A 19238-nucleotide genomic window follows, 5' to 3' on the forward strand; every position below is an offset into this window, starting at 1 on the left:
ATGCAATCAGCTCTAAAATTAAGGACAACATTCGGCAATGCCAACCTAACTGCTGACTTGACATTGAAGTTGATAATTGAGGTTTGAGGTTGGGAATTTTTTGCCAAAATATACAAAAATATAACTTTTTTTGCAACGAAGTTAAACACAGCAAAACAAATACTTTGTTTAATACTTAAATATAATTATTAAAATAAAAACAACAGAATGGACATTTTATTTAGGTTCTAGATGCTATTGTTAAAATAAAAACAAAATAAAGAACATTTTATTTAAATTCTAAATAAAATAATGAAAATAAAAATAGCAAAACCAATATTTTTTATTTCAATTCAAAACAAATTAAAAACACACAACAGAGGAAAAAACTTTTAATTAAATTCTAAATTTAAAAAAAAAAAGTGTAACATTTTAATTAAATTAAAACATAATTTAGCTAAAAATAACAAAGTAATGTCTTATTAAAATTCTAAATAAAATAATTGAACTATCAAAAGAAATGTTTTTTTAAATTTCTAATAGAACGGTATAAAATTCTGCTTTTTTTGAAATGTTGTAGCAAAATTTGACATTTGAAAGAAAAGTCAATGAACTTCTTTTTTTTTTTTTCAATGCATTTGTTTTTCTGCCAATTTTGTAATAAATGTTTGCACCTTTGTTGATTTTTTGCATCATGCTTTTGAGTTTTTTTGCTGACCTGATGTCAACCTAAAATAGTTTAAAGTCAGCATGTGTGTGTATATATATATATATATATATATATATATATATATATATGTGTGTGTGTGTATATATATATATATATATATATATATATATATATGTGTGTGTGTGTATATATATATATATATATATATATATATATATATATATATATATATATACACAAACACACACAAACACATATTTAACTAAAATAACTATGCAGTTATTGTATACTTACCCTAACAACTATGGCTGTACAAACAATCAAGAATCACACTTTAACTTTAGGAAAGGGGTTGCAATTAAATAATTTTTACCATGTGCTTTTATTAAAGCTTTTAAAATTGAAGGCTTATATTGTGCCATGAGATTTTAATGGGTTCTTTTTCAGATTTTTGAGCATTTATTGAAATTTCACACCTTTTAAAACTTTACCTTTCAATAGACTCATAAATAGAAAATATTTTTCTACTTAAAAAAGTTAGTTTAAAAAAGTAATACAAATAATTATTTTTAACAAAAAAATATTTTTAAACATTTGATGTTTTTATGAGGTAGGGGGGGAGGAAATAAAAATTAGTACAACCAAATAAAACATAAAAAAATTTGAATTTAGTTGCGATCAAGTTAAATTTCAATTTAAAGTCTATCATAAAGTTAATAAAAAAAAGACATAAAATTTTTTTTTTTCCAAATTCAAGTTAAAAAACTGTTTAAACTAAAATGTGCGAAATTCAATGCTAATAATATAAAAAGAGGAGTTTTTTTATGTAATCCCTTAAATAAATTCAAATAAATCATAACTCACCTGAAAAAGAAAATTCTGGAAACAAAAAAACTTTTTTTTTTTCGTGTATAACTGATATGAATAAGTGTTTTACTTGAATAAGTGATCATGAATAAGTGTTTTACTTTCAATATATATTGCTAATGTAGCTAAATAAAGAAAAAAGTTATAATACTAATAAGTAAACAAAAATACTAGTAAAATTAATATAAATAATTTTTTTATATATAGCTCAACTCATCGAAAAAGTTTATTAAAAATAAAAAACATTTATATTCGATTTTTAGTTAAAAATTTCTGTAATTAACCATTTTTATAGTAGTTCCTTAAAAATACAGGAAAAAAAAATATTTTTGTGATAACTCAAATAGTATTATCATGCTTATGATGATGATGATAATTGTTATGAGGATGATTATGATGATAGTATAGATCCATTTGATCTATACCTGCCCCAACCCATACCCACAGTCGATGTTGCAGCATTCCCTGGCATGTTATCCACAAACTAGTCAATGTAGCAGCACTCTCCTAGATTTCTCCACAAATCAGTATTATGTCTGGTCTTTGTTTTTTGAAAAATCAAAACCTCATTTTGAGTCATAGTATCTCTCGCTTACCATTTAACTAGGTGGTCTAGTTACTAAGACAGATTTTAAAGTATTTTCATGTGTATATATAACTAATTAGTTTGTAGTAGTTGTTGCTTTTTTTCATCACTCTTACTTACATCGCCTTTCGTATATTACTTTTTAAAAGCATGGCTTTCGAATATCACAATAAACCAAGTAAACTTCATACCCAATATTCTGGTCCTCTCTGAATGTCTTTTCTTCTTGTTTATGTTTATTAAGGTAGTACGGACGTAAAAGGTACCCTTCTAACAGTTATAACCTGAACGCGCATTCTCACTTTGAGTTTTTTAACCTGAACGCGCATTCTCACATTGGGTTTTTTATACAAGGGGTCGTCAACAAATTACGTCATGCAATTTTTAATCGTTTCTGACGAATTTTAAAAATTAAAAACTTTAGTTTTAATTTTTCAAATGGCTATATTTGATTTTTTTTTTTTTTTCAACAGTAAAATTTCGTGTGCGTTCAAAAACTTTTTATTTTGGAAATCGCTGTATGTAAAAGTGAAAAATAAAATTTGAGTTTGCAGTGACTTTCCAGATTATCAGTTGTTTTCATAACTTATGAACATAACAGATGATCCGGAAAGTCAAAAAAACCAAAAAAAGAAATAAAAAATCAATGATTATTTAGCAGCCCCTATTAGCACTTATGCGGCATGGAACCCGTCTCTACACTACTGGTATACCCACATGTTGACTAAATTTGTCCCTAATTGTAAATGAACTACCTTTTATGACATACGTGAAAAAAATCCTTTCCAGATACACAAATCCCACCATAAACACTGCCCACATGCATACATACATATAGAGTATTACCTGAAGTATTACCCAGAAGTGTCCTCAAACAGGCAACGGATTTAAATACGCTACCTCAAAACTTATGTTAAATCAACATGAAATGACTGTTCTATGAGAAAGAACATAATATAACTTATACTTTGCTTACTTACAAATTAAAGTATAAAATTTTAAAGAAAAATATACTTTAATTTGTAATTGTAAATAACAATTTTTTTCAAATTATTTTAATGCAGGCTGTTTTTGCTAATTAGTTACTTTTACACGTAAAAGTAATTTGTTGTTATGATGTAGTTTTAATTTACTTTGCAAAGTAAGTGTTATGTTTTTTAAAAATTACATTTACGTAAGTTTGCTTCATAAATAATTTTTTTTACATATAAAAAGTAAGTTACATTTAGATGTAAATTTTTTACATAACTATAACTAAAATTACTTTGCATTTTTACTTTTACTTGTAAATGTAACTTACTTCTAATGGTAAGTTGAATAAAGTAATTAATTTTGAAAAGAACTTTCACTTGTAAAAGTAAATTATTTTTTCAAGTAACAGTTACTCATTTAAAAAACTTAACTTAAATAATTAAGTTTTACATGTAATATAATTTATGTAAAAAAAACGAATCACTTTTAAATGCAAGTAAATTACATATTTTTATATGAATTATGTAAAATAATGTGCGCTTAAAAGTAATTCGCGTTTTTAAATCAAAATAAGCAGAGTTGATAATGCCGCCGGGCAAAGTAACTCTCTACCTAAAGGCTGACTTTTTACGGAGACGGAAACGGCCTCTCGATCAATTTTTAACAATAAAATGTTCTCTTTTTCCGCCTCCAGTACCTTCTGCTCTTCTATTAGCGGCCGCAGCCAGAGTTATTTTTTGGAGGCAAAATGTTTTGGAGGCCGACACCATTAGGGAGACGGAAGCCATTGGTGGCCGCCTCCAGAAAAAATTGCAGAAGTAGAATCAATTGGAGCCCACCTCCGATGGCTTCTGCCTCCCAACTGGTTGCGGCCAACAAATTGGAGGCGGAAATATTTGCCTCTCGTCCGAGGATGCAATGAAAAATAATTGTACTTTTGCTTTTAAGTTTTAACGAGCAATTAAATATTAGCTTGAAAAAATGTTGAACATCATCATTTCAAGTTAACATCAAGTTCAAGTGTTAAGAGCCGTTTTTTCTAAGAATCAGGCAAATTCCTGAAACTGTGGAAGTGACCTCCTCCAATTGCTTGAATTTTTTATATATTGATCAGAATATAGAAAAAACCTGTTGGGGAAGAAAAAAAATTTCAAAAATGTTTCGTTCACTCGGAATCTGGGCTTAAATTTTTGAGATTTTTTTAAAAATTTTTAGAAATTTAGTTTTTGCCACCTTTGAACCCATTTTTTTGGCAAGGCAAAAAGTTGCACATAGCTTTTGTAGTTAATATCAGACGTAACCCAAAAGCTCTCTCCAAAAAATATAAAAAAGTTGCGTGACACTGTGCGGTTGGCTAATTATCATAGTTCAAAAGTACAATATCAATCACTTTTGTCAACTTTTAATCGGAGTTATTTCTAGCGGCGAAGTGTTGCACACAATTTTTCTTTTAGGATTTGAAATTTTCAAAGGTATTGAGTCTAAAAATGCAAAGAAAGTTATGTGATACCTAAGGCCTATTAATATATTAAGGCTTGAAATTGGAAAAAAATGTTTTAGTATACTTACAAATTGAACCATTACGGCAGAGGCGCTTAGTTTTGTAAAAATGTAAACATATCCAACTGTCAATACAAAAAGGTCCTAACATAATAATAAAAAAAATTCGTGTGATTTTGTCACACGCATGATATAACATGAATTAAAAACTGAACAAAAATCTAACATCAAGATAACTATATTGCTAATTAAATAAAACATAAATCAAACATTTAAATCTTTTTCCATTTAAAAATTAGTTTTTCATTTATTAATAGAGTCATTTACACACATTATCCACCACATCACACATAATTTCTACTCTGCTGCAGTAAGTTTCTCTAAGAATAATGATATGACTGTATTATAGTCTTCTTCGGATAATGAATAATCGCCACAACCACTGATTAGAAAAGGAGCATTTACTAAACAGATAATTTTATCAGTTTGGTTATTTATCTCCTCGGTAGTAACTGGCCAGCGAAAAGTATTCTTCTCTTGCCCGTTAATCATACAATTAACTCTGATCCCAGTTATTGATACCTAAAAGTATTAGCGCAACATTTAAAATAATATAATAAAGAGTTTGTGATTTGTTTAATTTTGCTTACATTCAATAAAACTTGTAAAGTCTTATATAATGTCATTCTGAAATTATTTTTACATTTTATTTATATTCCTTTTATTTTAGAGCACTGTTTTGTAAAACAAAATAAAAACTTGAAACTAATATATACTTTGAATAATATTACCTCCACAATATATCCAATATTCCATTGTTTTTCATATGCAACAGCAACTCAATCATTCACTTTCCATACAAGACAAATTTCTTTTGCAAGATTGGCGATGTCTTCCTCATATTTATTATCATCTTCTTTGTCTCCTGCCAGATTAAAGTCATCATTTTCGCCATAAACTTCTTTGTTATCGTTAACCTGACTATTTTCATTATTTTCTGTTGTCGGTTCTACCAGCTTACCTTTTCTTTTCAGGTTACTAAATCTATAACAATATCAATAGTACATATTTTTAAACATATGTAAACAAACACACAAAATTATAACTTTCACCTAAATTTTAATTTCATATTTGTAAAAGAACTATTTAACAGTCAGAAACATAATCTAATTTGCAAAAGTTTTGATACCAACAATGCCTACCTTGAAAATAAAGATCTTATCTGTTGGCTAGTTACATATTGATCAGGCGGAAGTTCTCTCCTCAGCTGCATGTGAACCTGCTCAGGGCTCATTTTATTACCTGATTCTTCTCCACGAATAAAGTATTTATACAACAGTTCTTTCTGCTGATTTGAAAATCTAAAAGAACTTCGAACTGGTAATGCCCAACCTTGCAATAGAAAAATGTTCATGCAATGTGGTTTGTCTTTTACGGAAGCACTGTTAGAGGATGAAGAAATTGGCATATTTAGTTGTGAAGTAATTTTCATCTTATGAACAAACGAGTTGCGAACTTTATCCAATGATGTTAATGATTTCGGAACTGTATGAAGACCGGATAGCATGTGTTCTTCTAACTCAGCATCGCTTTCAAATGATAAAGTACAATTCATTTCAGTGCAAAATCTAAATGAATATAATTGCCTGTCACTTCTTTTCTGTTTTTCCTTAAGTGACTTGTTACGCTTAATTGAATAATCTGTTTTGCTATATGGCAACAACAACTTAATTGAGGGTTGAATTTTAAGATCTCCATACTCTTGTTCAATTCCCTCACCGATATTGAAATAACGCCACATCTTCATACTTTTCTCACCAAACTCAAATGAGTGATAGTTGCTAATGTTCTTAATCTTTGGTCCAGTAACTACAGTTTTATCATTGCTAATTTGAGCAACTGCTACTTTTGCATCTTTAGCGCCAAAACTACAATGCATAGCCTTGTGTATATCTTCAGCAGTCAAAAGATTATTACCAGAGTCAACGTAACTCCTTAAAATTGTCTTTACAACTGCACTCTCCCTGTCACATTGATCTTTTCCACAACAGGGTTCATTATAATCATATCTCAGCAACTTTATATCTCTCTCTTTGCATACATTGTAGATTGCTTCAGCTGAAAGATTTCCCTGATAGCAGCCGGCATTATCAGATTTGGTAAACATTTTTTTGATATGCGGTTGATCAATTCTGAATTGGTCTAAAACTGCAGTGGCTAACGAAACAACATCACCTATTCCCTGATCACACCTATACATTGAAGTAAAGTAAACACGTTTGAATAACTTTCCTGCTATTTTTATGAAGAATATATCCACATGTAAACTCATTCCTTTCTTGCCAAAATACTCTCTTTGGCCCTCTCTGTATCGAACCGAAAGAATTTTTTGACAAAAATCTTTAAGCCAGAAAGCAGTTTCATCGTTTAATTGCTTAAAAGCTTCGATTTTTGCCTTTTTCTGTTGAGAATCTCTCATCAGGTGTTTTATGTAGTTGAATACATCCTTTACAGCAATTTCCAAATCATAAATAGAATCAGCATCGTCAGAATTTTGAATTGTTAGTTCTTTGATCATCTCGATAGCTTTGCACAAATCATAGCAATCGGCACATACCACTTCTGATATCTCTGTGTTGGATTGAAGATTTTTTTCAGATGGATCTGATAAGGCATGTTTTGAGCTATGAGAAGAAATGTTTGAGTCATTGACACTACAATTGGTTTGATAACTTGTTTTGAAATACCTTTCTCCTTTTTCAAGGGCAGCTTCAAGAGATTTAGAACTAAATCTTTGTGCCAATTTTTGTAATGTTTGAAAACCATTCATGCCTGAAGCAGTAACATCATCTAATCCAGCTAAGCTTTTTCGACTTGAAGGTTTTATTGCATGCAATACTTTCCACAAACTTGAATCAGATAATGGTATATAATTGTTTTCACTACAATTTTTTCGATAGAACATGATAGCGTGGCTATATTCTGTCGTCAGTATTGCATGCACTACCTTTTGTTCTTCACCGCTGTCGTATTTTAATTTGGTTATTCCTTAAGCAACATCATGCAAAATACCGCTTGTAAATATAAAGTCTAAGAAATGTTCATACTTTGTTTGATCAAGACTAGATCGGACGAATACTTTCTTCTCTGGAAATGCATACCCTTTATGAGATGCATGCCATTTTCTTGCTGTTTCTATACGATGTTTGGTACACTCAAATGTGTTCATTATAAACTTTTTGGTATACTTGGTATGGTCTAATAATGAGAGGGTAACTAACTTTCCCATGGAATCACTTTGCTTATATACTTTCTGAGCACGAATAATTTCAATTGGGAGAGGGCTATTTATTTCATCAACATTTTTACTGTTAAGAAAATCTATAAGTATTTCCTCTTGTCCAGGAGCAACAGCTTCCGCAAATTTTTTCTTTAATAAGTTTTCTAGGCGAACATACTTGCGTTTTAACTTATCTTTAGTAGTATCTTCCAGATATTCGAACTTCCATTTTAATCTAAATTTTATTGGACTTGCATTAAGAACCTCAGTTACACTCTCACGGCTTCTTAGAGATTCGTCCAAAATCTCCTGTGAAACATTAATTTCACCGGGATCAAATTCTTCATCTGGAGTAGCAGGTGTCATATATGTTTTTTCTTGTTGTGTTTGTGTTTCTGTACATAAATTGGTGTTTTCGTTGACTCTAGATAAAGCAGTTTCTTGCTTTAAATGGGTAAAACACAGCATTGCACCAACTGAAAATACTTCATTGTATCGCTTTGACATTTATATGACGACATGTATTGGTGACGCCCTTAAAGCGGGAGATTTTTTTCCTTTTATATTTAGATGGTGAGGAAGAAAGCATGTTTTTGGAGGATTCCATGCAATACCAAACGTGTACCGGTGAAAAGCACATATTTGTTCATCCTTTTCAAGATTTCTTTTAAGTCTATTTGCAATAAGTCCATTTTCTTCCCAAATATTATTATCGTTTAATTGCATGACCTAAAAACAATTTTTTAAACAATTATTAAGTGTGTCATTTAAAGCATTGTTTATAATCTGACTCTTCACGAAAAATGTTTACAAGTTTGAAATACATTGTTGTTATTATTAAAATACAATATTGCAAGAGTGTGATTAATTTAGTGATTATTTATTAAAAGAGTGAGGAATTAATTAAAAGAGCTATTTTTTTTGTCTAAAGAACTTTGTCTCAAAATCTTATTGCAGAGAAGTTATAAAGTATCTAATTATAAAAATTATATTACAGTCTGCGTAAATTTAAAATACATAATTACCTTTAAGTTGATGAGGTGTTTCTTAACATCAACATCTCCCAGCTGATGAATGTAGAACATTTTGTTTATAATTTTATGTTTTTTGAATGATCCACAATTTCCTTTTGAAAAGCAACAACAATTTTCATAAAAATATTTGTTTTGTTTCATACTCAACTAAAAACAAGTTCTATTTATGCAGTACCTATTTCTCAATAGCAATGATAAAATATCTACTCTATTTATGCAAATTTTAAAGATCGTTAAAATAAAGTTAAGACATTTTTATGGTAAAGTAAACAACCGCCCACTAACTTGTTTCTCCACAATCGTGATATCAGCGATTCTTCTTCCATTCGATCACCACAAGTTATTTGGTTTTGACGTAAATCTAAATAATTCACTTCTGATCATGCATTGTTTTTTATTATTATTTATTTCAATTGTTATGATTTCTATATCATAGTCAGAAACGCTTAAATTTTTTCTTAACATTACGTGCAATGTTTTGTGAAATGCTAAATGCTAATTTTGGATGATAGAAATTTTATTGTGAGCGAAAACCTCATCTGTGTGTCCAAAAAAATATCTCTTCGTACTTGATCATTTTTAACAATTTGTACCTTTATTTTTAACTTAATATCTAAAGATCACACGAATTTTTTTTATTATTATGTTAGGACCTTTTTGTATTGACAGTTGGATATGTTTACATTTTTACAAAACTAAGCGCCTCTGCCGTAATGGTTCATTTTGTAAGTATACTAAAACATTTTTTTCCAATTTCAAGCCTTAATATGTTAATAGGCCTTAGGTATCACATAACTTTCTTTGCATTTTTAGACTCAATACCTTTGATAATTTCAAATCCTAAAAGAAAAATTGTGTGCAACACTTCGCCGCTAGAATTAACTCCGATTAAAAATTGACAAAAGTGATTGATTTTGTACTTTTGAACTATGATAATTAGCCACCGCACAGTGTCACGCAACTTTTTTTTTATTTTTTGGAGAAAGCTTTTGGGTTACGTCTGATATAAACTACAAAAGCTATGTGCAACTTTTTGCCTTGCCAAAAAAATGGGTTCAAAGGTGGCAAAAACTAAATTTCTAAAAATTTTTAAAAAATCTCAAAAATTTAAGCCCAGATTCCGAGTGAACGAAACATTTTTGAAAATTTTTTTTCTTCCCCAACAGGTTTTTTCTATATTCTGATCAATATATAAAAAATTCAAGCAATTTGGAGGAGGTCACTTCCATTGACTGCCTGATTCTTACAAAAAATGACTCTAAAATATTTAACATCAATTTTATATGATTGTTTGCAAAAGTTTTGAGTGTTTTAAAAAATTCTAATTTTTTTTTAAATAATAAATTAAGTAGTATAAATTAGTAGCTTCATTATTCAAAACAAAAATTGAAAGTTGGAAATTTTAAATTTGGCAATTTTTTTGGCTTCTTCTTGTTTGCCTTTAGCGCAATCATCTAATTTTGCTCGGAGACTATTTTATTTTGTTGTAAATGTTTTTATCGAATAGTTTTGCAGCAGAAACTTGATATCTTTTTTCAAAGTGTAAAAAACTGTAGAGCTTTTATTTTTTTTTTAAATCGGATACCAACATATGTTTTTACGATTTTTGTAACTGGAGATTAACGCCTCCGCAAACTTAGAACTGATGTCAGTTTCTACAATCTTTAATTTGCTAACTAACGTTTCCATAACAATGTCACACTCCAAAACTGTTGTATTTTGTTTTTCCAAGCGAAATGCAGCAATGACTTTCAATAAATCAGACAGCAATTTCAACTAATCCAAGTCAATGTCATTTAACATGTTAAGGCAGTTTAGTTTCTCGGGTGTCTTTTTTTACACCTTCTAAGCTGTTAAAAAAAATACATTAAATACATATTTTTAATAGTTGGATGTTGTAGTTATTTAAAACATATCTGCTGTTTATTATAAACTTGCGACCACGCTGTATTGCGCTAATAGTTTTGCTAAATTACAACAACAACAAAATAAATATAAAAACTTTAAATTGACTCTATACCTTTTAACATTTGTTTTGAACATGAAATTACTAATTTATTTGATACTCCTTAAAAAATAACACTCTGACAAAGTTATATTTTTTCAAATAATTATTTAAATAGTTAATAAATTATATGAAACAAAACTCTGATGTTGATTATTTAACATTTGTTCTCAATAAGTTTTTTAATTGGTCGTTAGCTTAAAGACATACGTGCAATTATTTTTCATTGCACTCGCCGGCAGACAAATATTTTCGCCTCAAATTTGGCGGCCGCAGCCAGCTTGGAACAAAGGCACATACGAACTTACTATTTGACCTCACAAAAAAAATAAAAGGCTGTCATCACAAAAACACTTATAAAAACAATTGATGATCTGGAGAACATACAAGTGGTCGTCCACAAACTACGTCAAGCAATTTTTTACTGTTTTTAACGAACTTTAAAAATTAAAAACTTAAAGTTTTTGTGTTGCAGATTCAGCTAAAATAACTTCAATACTATTGTCTGATGCCTCCCTTAAAAATGACCATGAGGACATTTTTGCAAATAAAATAAAATCCCAACAATCCCACTTCTGCAAAAAAACTTATTCCGGGTCAAAGAAAGAAAAAAGATTTTTTAACAAAGGTAGATTAAACTTAAATTTAATCCTATGATTGTCCTATACAAATTATTGTGAATTGAAACCTTATTTTGAACGAAATAAAATTTAAAGAAATGAAGGCGTTCAAAAGCAAAACCAAAATATTAAAATAACTTTATAAGGTTTTTATATAACTTTTATAAGTATATTTTTATACATAACCTTTATACGGTTATGTAACCTTTATAAGTATATAAAAGGTTATATAAGGTTATATATAAAATATATAAAAGGTATATATATAAGGTATATAAATATATAAGGTATATAAAAGATATATAAGATTATATGTAACCTTTATAAGTATATAAAAAAAAAGCTTATTTTGTTTAAATTTTAAATACGCCAATGAGGAAATACATAAGTTTTTCTTTAGACCTCAGGTAGTGCAAAAAGTTATTTCTGAAAGCAAAGTATTGGTAGTACGACTCGAAAAAAGTTAAAAAGGTTTGACCTAGACCAGTATTTAAACAATATGGCTATTCAGTAAACAAAAGTACGTACGAAAATGATTGCATTGAAAATATTTAGATTCTGTTCATACTTGAACAATATCCTGATAAAAATTACGTCTTTTGCCCGACTTTTGACTCGTTAGGCCAGAATTGTCACTACTTTACTGAGCTGTGAAAGTGATAACAATTGTGTTCTTAAGAAAGATCATCTTTTTAACAGTCCTGAGGTAAAACCAATAGAATGTTTTTAGGGTTATTTAAAACATCAATAAACATCCAATACCTTAGTTAAAAATACTTAAAAACAACAAAAATATGTACTTGAATCAAGATATATTGCGCTTAAATATTATAATTTTTAGTGTTGAATAAAAATAAATAAAAGTAATTAATAAAAACAAATACTTAGAACTTTTCCCGCACTGAATCATTAGTAAGCCTTTTTACAGTGTTCCAATTTTTATTGTTTTTTATCTTTGAGTTATGGTAATTTAACGAAAAAAAAAAATTAGTAAAATGTATTTATATACTTGTTTTCATTTTTCTAATCAACAACCACTAGAGATTGTTAATTCTAAATCTTGTGCACATTCCTTACCTTGTAACCCATTTCTTACCTTGTAACCCTTTTCTTACCTTGTAACCCATTCAAAAAAAGCAATGACAGAAAGTTAGCTTTAAGAGCAGGATAATGTGGCTAAAATAGAACAAAACATTTTATACTTTTAAAATGAAAACAATAAGTTTTATAGTGTTAAGATAAATGCAACAGAAAAATTTACTTGAAAAGTATTTCTATCTAAATAATATAGTACCATTTTTAAATTTTTCTATCAAAAAATACATTAAAAATATATTTAAAAAGTAAAATTAGGGTGTTGTTGTCATTTATGCGGCCGTGGCGCAGTGGTAAGAGCTCTTGCTTTGTAAGCAGGAGATCCAGGTTCAAAACGAGCTCTGGACAAATTTTCGCGTCATGGTAAGGAAGGAGGCGTGAACTTCCTGGTTAAATGGACTTCCGCGGTGTTCTGTGACAAAGACCGTAAGGATTTCTTGGGGCACCTAAAAAATAAAAAATAAATTTATAATATTTAATTGTGTTTATAAGCTTGGTTATTAACTGAGTGTAAATGTTCTTTTTTTAATCATGACCTTTGCAAATCATCTAAGCCAAGACCTTGTTTCATTACTGAGAAGTCCATAACTTTTACTATCAAGGTCAAAAGCAAAATTAATACTTTTTCCATCAGGTTTGAAACATATTTAAGTTAGAATAGTCTTGATTGCATTGTTTTTGTGAGCAAAACTTTGTTAGATTTGGTATTGTCTTTGGTTTTTCTGATTGAAATGTTTAAGTCCTTTTGCGTTTTGTTAACCAATAAATTAGTTAAACAATTTAACCTCCCGTCAATAAGCAACAAGTAATTTAAGGAATCATTAATAAATAAAAGTAATTATAAAAGAAAAATAAGTTAAGAGCAATAAGGATTAAGAATTAAATAATACGGAATAAGTTATTAAGCTATAAGTAATAAAAATTAGAAAAAAAATAACAACTAAAAAGCAGTCATTATGCGACAAGAAAGGTGTATGTATATATAGCTTTCTTATTGCTTATTAGTTTATATGATAGCCACATCTAGCGTTTTCATATATTTAATAGAAGATTATCCTACATAAAGTTGTATAGTTATGTGGAACGCGTAATGTGTTTCACATGTGTACTACACGGATCATCATCTTATATACCTATCATCTGCTAGATGATAACTTCATGCTTTTATTTTACTTATAAATAACACGGCCAAAAATAAATGTGGTCATATTGTTTAAGTAAAAATGTAAAACTATTACCCAGTGGATGATCAGTAAATAAAATGAGAATCCATGTGGAACTTATGTGAAATACATTATGCGTTCACCATAACTATAATACTTAATTTAATATAATTTTTTATTAACTATGTGAAAAGTTAGGTGTGGTCATATCAACCATACATAGAGCGTATACAATTTTTATTTTGTTCTTTAATCAATATCAATTTGTCACCATTTTGTTCTTTAATCAGTATCAATTCGTCAGGCGGCAAACTTGAAGAAGACCGATGGTCTTGTCATCAAGAAACCGCTCTACATTAATACATTTTTTGATGTATACTACCTTATACTATCAGTAAAATCATATTTATAAACTAAATAATCTTCTTAGTTTATTGTCAGTTTGGATAGCATAAAAATGAAAAAAGAATTCAAGAAGAGTAAATAAAAAGCAAAAATAATTGTTCATCTAAAACAAACATTTTACTTAAATACACATAAATGTTGGTACATGACTCTATTCGGTATATAGTTCATATACGTATAGATAAACTTAATAATTTTTAGCAGAATTTTCCGGTCTGTTCTTCTTTTTTGTATTTATAAATATTATTTAAGACTTTTAAAGTTTTTACTTTTTTTTTAAAGGTCAAACTTATAAAGGTTTTACTTTTTTTTTTTTTAATTAATAAAAGGGCAAAAATTATCTGCTATTAAGATTAGATTTTTCATTATTGTTTTAAGATAATTCAGGTTTTTCAATTTTGTAAATTTATTGTTTTTAGATAGAAGGATGACGATTTTCAGATCCCGGGATACCTGGATTCCATACAAATTATTCGTCCTAAAATCCCGGGATTAGTATCCGAAATTACTCGCGATTTTGGGATTGTCATAAAAAAAGTAAAAGTACAAGAAGTTTAGGCTTAATTTGTAATTAAAGCATTTGTACATCCTAAAATGTAAATATAGGCTTTGGAATTATAGCTGCTTGGTTTTGCAGCTGTTTGTATCCTCTTTGCAATGTTTTCTGTTTATTCTCCCTCTTTCTGTGTTTTATCGAAAATGCATACTAAAAACATTATTGCTTATCTGTAATATTATACTACTTTTACATTTTTTATCTGTTTAATCGTACATATTTTGCACAATTGAACATATAAAAATTTATATATAGTATTATATTAAAACAAATACATTATTAAAAATAAATAGAATTTTAGCACTTGCTAATTGGAAAATCAAACATTTTCAATAGAAGAAATATCTTTTTATTTTGACTTTTTTTAATTCATTCTTATTCCAATGTTTGGCTTTAGCCAAACATTGGAATAAGAATGATTTAAAAAAAAAATTCAATCCCAATGCGTGATTTTAGTTTAATTTTTATGTCCACTCGATTTTATTACAAATGTGATTTAATTGATAGCATGATTTACAAAAAAAAAATTTTATTATAAATGTGTGCATGATTTATAAAAGTTTTTTTTAAGATCGGTTTAATTAATGAAGTTATCAAAATACGTAAGGTTTTTTAAATAAACTTTAGTTGTCGTTATTTTAAGTAAAAATTGTTTTTGACGAGGAAGATTATATTTGAGATTCAAATGAATCATAGATAATTATTGAAACCTCTGAAGTTAAAATTAGTCATCAAACTGTTGGTTTTAACAAAACGTCAGGAAAATAGTAAAAATGTTTAAAAGGTCCTCAAACAATAATGAAAATTATTTACAAATGTACGTGAAAACTGAGTTTGGAAAGATCATCCATTTAATCGTGGGTGGCAAAACCCAATTGAGCAGCTTGTTGCTTATGTTAGACCGATTAGTGAAGTTAAAATTAAAAAAGTAATTGTGTTAAAATAGCACTTCTAGATTTAGAATTGTATTCCGACATCGATATTTCAATTAAGACGAACGAGAAAGAATGTAAAATGATATCTGATTTAGTAGTACTTTACTCCCAATAAAACAACTGTGGTAGCAACTTGTCGACAAGACGCAAATTTAGTTTGACAATGCATAAAAATTTATGTTGACTAAAATAAAAGAACAGCAAGTTGAAATCGGAAAACAATTGTATGAGGCTTTGAGTCATCGAGTTTAAGAGTGGAAAACACCGTTAAGAAGCTTAGCATATCTTCATGACCAGGTTACTTAAAAAATTTTAAACAATCCAGAAGTTTTTCTACCAAATACAAGTACCCAAAATAGAAAAAAAACTATGATAAACCTGATAAAGTATTTAAACTCGGCACATATAATAACAGCAGCAGACTTGAGTAGTATACCGTCAAAACACTTAAAATGAAGAAATTAAATTATAGTGATGGAAAAAAGATTGGCAGCAATACGAACACAAACTATATAGGTAAAAAATAACTTTTAAAATTCAAAAAGAAATACTGTTATTTGAAAATAGTAGTTTAAGATGTGATCACCTTTAAAAAAAATATGATTATATGTTATCTATACAGTCAACAAGTATGGAGTCCGAAAGAACATTAACGGTTTCTATGTTCTGAAAATCAAATACAATTAAGCGATGAAATGATTGACCTGATTGTATCTCATATTTTTTTCATTGTGATTGTAATGCAAATAGGTATAGATAAAAAAAGTTTTAAAAGAAAAAAAGAAAATTTATAAAACTTATATGTTTGAGGAAAAAAAAAAAATTTTAATTGCCTATCTAAAGCCATGATAAAACAAGCTAAATGCAAAGGTCAGTCGGGAAAACAGGTTTTATTCAATGAAACTCATGATATAGAGAACATAAAAAAATGCAATGCTTAGAGTAGGGTTTTTCATTTCACGTAAATTTTGCATTAAGCCGACATCTATTGAACCTTTCTGATTCAATTGATGTTGGCTTGATGGTCATAATGCTGAGTATAGATTGTCTAAACTATCGTGACACTTTCCGATCGTCTGAAAAAAATAAATTTCTTATATGAAGTTTTTTTAAACTGCAATTATTTTCAAGACCTCCTGTTTCTACTTATTTGACATTACGAATAGTAGCATCCAACTTTTTTTCATGTGTCAATGACTTTTATCTAATAACATAGCATAAAATGTTTGAGATATTGAAGAAATTCCGCTTTCATTGCGACGACTCTCGTCGACTATTCCATTATTGCTTGCATCCTTAATAAGTGGACATACAATCTCTTGGTTCTCGGCTGACGAAATGTAATTATATCTTTGTAGTCATTACAATCTCTAAAATTGTGTCAGAACCTTGCAACTGTGAGTCACCTTAAGTAATGTGTGCCTCTGAATGGTTTGACTTTTCCAAACTTTTTCATTACGGATGATTCGTCGGTGACACTTGCAATGGTGTGCTTTTTCATTATTAAATTAAAATCTAACAGTTTCTTTTATACTAGATTCACAATTTTATCTTCAGGAAGTAATCAAGCTAATAGAGTCATTCCCAGGTTCCAAAACTTCGCAGATAAGTAAAAAATTAATTTTAAAATAACGTTGATTTCTTAAAGACGTATATTCATCAAACAATAAAGAAAACCGTGACCCGCTATATTTCTTTGTTATTTCCAAAATCAAACTTTGTTTCGCTAAATTATAATTTTTTTATCAACATGCGATGGATTATTGGGTAATACCATGTCTTTTTTGACAATGGTTTTCTAATGAATTCACTTTTGTAATGGCATTTATTGAGAAGCTATCCACCGTTGCTAGCTTTGACACAATTTCCTCAACAGCCTGCTGTTTAGCAAACGTTGTGATGAAAACGTTGACTTTTTTGCATATTTACAAAAATCGAATCTAGTGCTTTTATGACAGCATATTTTATTTAAATGACGGAGAAGCCCACTTGCAGAAAACCCTTTGCACATTATTTTTACACAGCACGTTTGCAGGTGGCAGATTCGCAAGATAATTCTTTACAAAAATATTGCCACGTTTTCAATCCACTCACTATCAACAGGGTATAGATAATATGAATTCTTAAAATAACTAAATGAATAATAAACTACATACAACACGCTATCAATAAAAAAGAACATAGTTAAAAAAAATGATAAAATATAGTATAAGTTTGTACACCCTTGATTACAATTATTTTATTACAGAATATATATATATATATATATATATATATATATATATATATATATATATATATATATATAGATATATAATAAGTACATACATACATACATACATACATACATACATACATACATACATACATACATACATACATACATACATACATACATACATACATACATACATACATACATACATACATACATACATACATACATACATACATACATACATACATACATACATACATACATACATACATACATACATACATACATACATACATACATACATACATACATACATACATACATACATACATACATACATACATACATACATACATACATACATACATACATACATACATACATACATACATACATACATACATACATACATACATACATACATACATACATACATACATACATACATACATACATACATACATACATACATACATACATACATACATACATACATACATACATACATACATACATACATACATACATACATACATACATACATACATACATACATACATACATACATACATACATACATACATACATACATACATACATACATACATACATACATACATACATACATACATACATACATACATACATACATACATACATACATACATACATACATACATACATACATACATACATACATACATACATACATACATACATACATACATACATACATACATACATACATACATACATACATACATACATACATACATACATACATACATACATACATACATACATACATACATACATACATACATACATACATACATACATACATACATACATACATACATACATACATACATACATACATACATACATACATACATACATACATACATACATACATACATACATACATACATACATACATACATACATACATACATACATACATACATACATACATACATACATACATACATACATACATACATAAATACATACATACATACATACATACATACATACATACATACATACATACATACATACATACATACATACATACATACATGCATACATACATACATACATACATAATTACATACGCATGTACACATATACAAATTTTTTCCAAAAAGTTTTCCTTAAATAAAAAGTAATACACACGAATTTTAAAACTATTTGAAATTAATAAAAAAAACCAGCAAAACACTTGGTTTTGTCGTTTAAAATCAAGTAATGTTTTTTTACTCTATTTTAAAATAACAAGAAAAAATGAGACATTTTCTTAAATAGATTTTTTTTAAATTTTGAAAAAAAAATACTTGTTATAAAACCATG

At 28.3% G+C, this 19238-nt stretch overlaps 2 long non-coding RNA genes across 4 annotated transcripts in view; both read right to left on the bottom strand.

Moving 5' to 3' along the window:
* Positions 1 to 462: 462 nt before the first annotated feature.
* LOC136075243 (uncharacterized) overlaps positions 463 to 19238 on the bottom strand; it is a 35945-nt gene continuing 17169 nt past the window's right edge. Inside the window, exons 2-4 of one of the 3 annotated variants that reach the window (XR_010635762.1) lie at positions 12629 to 13054; positions 1514 to 1641; positions 463 to 708 (exon numbers count right to left, since the gene is read on the bottom strand). This is a non-coding gene — a long non-coding RNA (uncharacterized LOC136075243). The remainder of the gene's footprint in view (positions 709 to 1513; positions 1642 to 12628; positions 13055 to 19238) is intronic. The other 2 variants (XR_010635763.1, XR_010635764.1) reach the window with 2 other exon arrangements.
* Positions 4842 to 5713, bottom strand: LOC136075244 (uncharacterized). The gene is made up of 2 exons (XR_010635765.1): positions 5366 to 5713; positions 4842 to 5156 (listed from the first exon to the last, which is right to left on the bottom strand). It is a non-coding gene; the product is annotated as an uncharacterized LOC136075244 (long non-coding RNA).

The sequence above is a fragment of the Hydra vulgaris genome, chromosome 01 (assembly GCF_038396675.1).
Source record: "Hydra vulgaris chromosome 01, alternate assembly HydraT2T_AEP".
In the NCBI taxonomy this organism is placed as follows: domain Eukaryota; kingdom Metazoa; phylum Cnidaria; class Hydrozoa; order Anthoathecata; family Hydridae; genus Hydra; species Hydra vulgaris.